This window comes from Varanus komodoensis, unplaced genomic scaffold (assembly GCF_004798865.1).
Source record: "Varanus komodoensis strain SLA01 unplaced genomic scaffold, ASM479886v1 scaffold114, whole genome shotgun sequence".
NCBI classification, from domain to species: domain Eukaryota; kingdom Metazoa; phylum Chordata; class Lepidosauria; order Squamata; family Varanidae; genus Varanus; species Varanus komodoensis.
The window spans coordinates 905,404-910,621 of NW_025335328.1; the positions used below are offsets into that span (position 1 = coordinate 905,404).

Sequence of the window (5,218 nt, forward strand, 5' to 3'; positions counted from 1 at the left end):
GAGAAGTGGGCAGGCTCTGAGCTCAGAGGTCTCTGTCAATCCAGGAGGCTGTCCAAGGAAGAGACAGCCAAGCAGGGCTGTGTGAGCAGAGAGGAAGGCAGCCGTTTGGGTCCTGTGGGCCCGTCTGGTTCTGCTACAGGCTGACAGGCAAAGAGGGGCTTCCGCAGGTCAGGAGGGTCACACAGGATCACCCGAGGGAACCATCTAGTTGACCCTGGCTTGAGCAGGCCTGGAATCCTAAACCCCGTCCTCTTCCTGGCTTGCACCCGTTCACTGCCCCAGCAAAAGGCTCCCACCGTCCCACGGTGTGGGGGGTGCTGACCTGTGCTGTGGGGAGAGCCTTTTCCGCAGCCGAGACCCTCTGTGCCACTGCGGGACCCTTCATATACATTCACGGGCAAGGAGAGCATTAGACTTGTACTAACCGGAGAACCCCAGGGCTAACTCCAAAGCAAAATTCCTGAGCTTCCACGAGTCCACAGGCTACGTGGCTTTGGCCCACGAGGCAGTGCTCAGGCGCTTCTGCTCTGCACACAACAGAGCAGGACGGTTTTTTAAAAAGCACAGGTGCCATTTCACTCAAGACTACAGCCGCCTGCAATGCTTGGGAGGCACGTTTCTGCAAAGAGGCAGTTTCTGACTGTTCCTTGCCGTGCAGCGCATGTCTCTGCATGTCGACCAACATTCATTCATTCATTCGTTATATCCCACCTTTTTCTTGTTTAAAAGAGTTCAAGGTGACTTACACAATTCGCCTCTCCCTGCTCTCAATCTTATCCCCACAACAACAACCCTGTGAGGTAGGTTGGGCTGAGGGTCTGTGACTGGTCCAAAGTCACCTAATTGACTTCTAATGCCAGTTTGAAAACTTAAACAATCAGCCCCTCTCCCCAGAAAGCCCCATCATGACCATGGACTTATGGATGCAAGTCATCCCAGGGTGATTGGAATGGGTCAAAACGGGTTCTTCTGCCAGGAGATCTTTCGGCTGCCCATGCTGAAGCTGACTCTGAGCGCAATACAAGTGCTTTTTGTTCGCTAGCTACTTTAATATTCTGTTTTTCGCCCTCTTGTGGGGAACCCAAGGCAATCTACCCTGTGCATTGGGCACCTCACACCGTGGTGCCCATGAGGACCTACAACACCTGAGACACTGTAAAGGGTGGGCTACGAACACTTTAAACAGACGAACCAACATCATCGCCAGAGCCCCCGCTCCCGGCCCCCTTCGAGGCGGATGCTAAAAGCACGCCTAGAGGACGGCAAGGGCCCTCAGCTCCCCTGCCTGTTCCTCCATGCTGCAGAGCAGCTGCTGGTGGGAAGGCAGAGAAGGAAGGCGCTCCCCGCAGAGAGACCTTCCCCCCCACCCGCCCCCCACCCCCCATCTCTAGCCTTGTGCTTCTGCCCTCTTCCAGCCCTTCACCTTGCTTGTTCTCCCCCAGCCTGCAGCCCCACTGTTTTTCTCCCCACCTCTGCCCTGTGCGGTTTTCGCTGCTCCCAGCCCCTGGCACGGCTCCCTCCCTCCCCGCTACCCTGTTGCCTGAGTATGGCCCGCTCTTCCAGCTCCAAGCTCACTTCTGACCATCCCTTCCCAGAGAAGCACGTTATGTGACCAGCCGCATCCTCCACGGAAGCCATTTTCTCACGCTGCCCAGAGCAGTTTTTCGTATTCCCGAATGTGCCCACTAGGACCCCCCCCCCATGTTCTCCTCACAACACTCCTGTGAAGCAGGCTGGGCTGAGCGTCAGCAACTGGCCAAAACCCAGCCTGTGAGCCTCATGGCTGGGCGGGGCTAGAACCCGGGTTTCCTCATCCCCGCCCAACTCCACAACCACTAGGCCGCACTGTGCAGGAACACAGAGGGTGCCTCGCTAGAAAGAGGTGACAAAGCTCTCCTATCGTCTGAACAAATACAGCTGAATCTACATGCATCCAGATGATTCATCAACTAGGTGATAGTGAGAAATTTGGGCAACTTTTTTTTTCTTTTGGACCTTTCTGCAGGCTGGTGAAGTGGAATTCCACAGTGGCATCTCTGGTGATAGCGAACAGGGGGGCCTTTTAACGTTGCCCAGAGGGCTCCCCGGTACAGTTTCTGGTTGGCTCTGAGAAGGTCTGAGTGCTCTGTGTCGCTTTGTACAATTATGCTCAAAACTATCTTGCACGAGCTCGGGCCGAGGTGCAACGGGCCCACTTGGGAAGGCATCACTCTGCGGGGCCAGAGCGCCACGGTGCGTTCTAACACATCCGGCACCGCATCCCAAACTGCCCTTTCCACGCATCAAGTCCTGGGCATTTGAAACCTGAGCCAAGCTCAGGAAGTGAAACTCTCGAGTGCTAACTTATTCCTACATTGCAGGAGCAAGACAAGAGCAGCACAAGTCACCCCACAGGGCCCCAAGCCCGGCCCGGAGGGAGTAATCTCCCAAGCCAGGCGAAGCCCTCCTGAAAGCACCTCCACGTCTGAGCTCAAAGGTGTGCAGCGTGCGGCTGAGTCACATGCTGGATGAGCGCCATGCCCTCTGGCCCACATTGCGTGGTGGACAGGACCTTTCCCCTACTTTCCACCAGGCGCAGAAAAGCCGGCTTGCCCAGCGGGAGAGCGGCCGACACGCCCCCCCCTGCGGACACCCAAAAGGAGTCTGCTGTCTGCGGGACTCCGCTGATCTCTGCTGGGACCAGCGCAGGAAGATAAACATATGGCAGCTTTGCATCGCTGCTCGGCAAAACTGGGGGAATGATTCAAGGCGAAACCGGGTTGAAACCAGGCGTCTGTTCTTGCTGCCTGAAATCGCCTCGATTTGAATCAGTCCACCCTTCTACGGCATCCGCAGAGGCCAACCCACAGCCAAGTGGAAGAGGCCAAAGGGGGCAGTTTTCACTCTGGCCTCCATAACTGCATTTTCCTTCGCTAGAACGCTTTCTGGGACGAGTACACGTCAGCACTGCAATAAGTCAGAAAGTGGCCAAGTCCTTCATTACATGATGGATCCCATTCTCATTTCAACAGCTCCTGCTCAGGGCTTTTCACAATAAAAAATATCCTTACTGATTTCTCATTCCACCAGACTTTCATGATACTCTGCGGCATGAGCCGCTGCTGCAGCAGACCGTGTTCCTGGATCAGCAACAGTGCTTTAGACAGAACCCCCAGGCAGATCCCTCAAGCCCCTCACCGGCTCCTGCACGGAAAGGCACTGATCATTCTGAGGACCTCCAAGTCGATTTCCCCTTCCAAATCACCTTTCCCCACAGAGGGCATTCCCGGGGCCCATCCCACGAGGGCAGAGCAGCTTGTCCCATCGGGCCCAAGGGACCTTCTCTTCTGCCGCCTTCTGCAAGCAGGCAGAGACACTTTCATTTCAGCAGCCCTTCAATCTGTCCCAAGTTTAAGTTATTTTCTTGATGACTAGATTTGCATTATCTGGGTATGTATGTATTGGATTTTGACGTGCAAGCCGTCCAGAGACCCACAACGTTTTGAACGGGATAAAAATACCCAAATAAATAAATAAATAAATAAATATCTGCTATGCCTATCATGTAAATTTCGATTGCTACTATCTTTTAATATGTTGGCATTGGTTCAGTTTTAACATAAGCCACTTCACTGCCCACCTGTCTCAGAGAAGCTGCGTCCATTTTTATAAGAAATAGGTAAGCAGGTGATGGACAAGGTTACACTTGGCCCGATACAGCAAGGCTCTTGTATTCTTATCTCCCGGCCCAGAATAGCATCACGGCTTAGATGGCTTTCGAAAGGATTACAGGCTCCCAGGAGGCCTGTCTATCAAAAGCTGCCAAGTGCCAACTGCATAGCTGCCAACACAGCTGCAGCTATGCAGAACTTCCATGTGTGGGGCCTGTGCCCCCCTCGCTGCCACCTGCCAGCTCAGGGCATGCAGGACTGCTGACTTCATGCCACACTCATGCGCCTTCCTGAAGCATCCAGCTGCCGCTGTCAGACTGGGGCACAACTGTGAGAGGCTGCTCCACAGGGTCACCTTTCTTAGTCTACCTATCTCCTTCCCCAAGTGCTGCAGAACAATCACCTCTCTGTGGGCACCTCTAAGAGGGACCACAGTAGGAAGCAGCTTTCTACTGACTGGTTTAAAAATGAGGCCTTTTTAGAGACACCCGCTGCCACTGGCTTACACAGCCACTGAAGAACATCAGTCCACAAATTAGTCCACCAAAGCAGGTCAGAAACATTCCAGAATACAAGGATTGCTCTTGACCACAAGACTGAACGAGCACTTTCGGGGGCAGCGCACCTCTGCAGAAGAGGTGCTCAGGGATGACCACCAATGAAGGCCGGCCTGTCCACTTCCAGAAGCACCCAGCCAGCCACCCTGAGGAAGCGGGTTTGGTCTGCTCCAACAGCAGGGCCCTTCCAACAAAACAGAGCGGAAAGATCACCGAAGCCGCCTTGGGCCCCTTCCCTTGCAAGACAAATAGCCCCATATTTATTCATTCATTTCATTTTTATACTGCCCAATAACGCAAATATAATAAATGTAGCAAACAAAAAACAAACGCTGTGCTCCTATCGCATCTGAGAGATTTACACGGGGAATTTACGTGGCGCTTTGTACAACAGAGGTCCCTGTTGCAAGGAGCTGAAAATCGAAAGCTCTGCGGGGAGGAAGGGAAATGTTAGTGGGGCGCACATAATTTCCACTGCACGTACTTAAGATGCGTTACACTTGGGCGGTAGAATGGGGGGTTTGTCACGCCTGGGGTCCCGAGACGGGGATGAGGGCAGCAAGGGGGCTGGCAGCACACAGGCGTCCCGGGAGGCCGTGTGAGCGCAAGGGCGGCAGAGAGGAAGGAGCGGGGAGCTCTGCGGGGGCAGACGACCGTCCAAGGGCAGGGGGTGTAGGAGCTGCGGACGGAGGGAGGGAAGGAGGGAGGGAGCGGGGGGAGGCGGCACCAGGACAAGGCGGGGAAGGCCGCCCAGGGCCCCGGCTGCGCTTCCGCGCCCAGCCGAGCCGCGAAAGGCGCTTCCGCAGCGGCTGTCTTGGCAGGGGCAGCCGAACGCCCGGCAGCTGCCCGGGGCTCCTTGCGCCACTCGCCTCGGCAGGTGCGGGGCCGGCGCGGGGCGCGGGGCGCGGAGGCCGGGCGCCCAGACCGCTGCTCGGCGGCGGAGGAGCGCGGGCCTGAGGCCGAGGGCGGGCTCCGCGGACGCGGCGCGGCCGAGGAAAAGGCCGCCGCCGT

At 55.9% G+C, this 5,218-nt stretch overlaps 1 protein-coding gene across 1 annotated transcript in view; it reads left to right on the forward strand.

Moving 5' to 3' along the window:
- The first annotated feature begins 5,069 nt into the window (after window positions 1-5,069).
- HADHB (hydroxyacyl-CoA dehydrogenase trifunctional multienzyme complex subunit beta) overlaps window positions 5,070-5,218 on the forward strand; it is a 16,912-nt gene continuing 16,763 nt past the window's right edge. The window contains exon 1 of the mRNA XM_044421112.1: window positions 5,070-5,084. The gene's annotated coding sequence lies outside the window, so the exon portion shown is untranslated. The remainder of the gene's footprint in view (window positions 5,085-5,218) is intronic.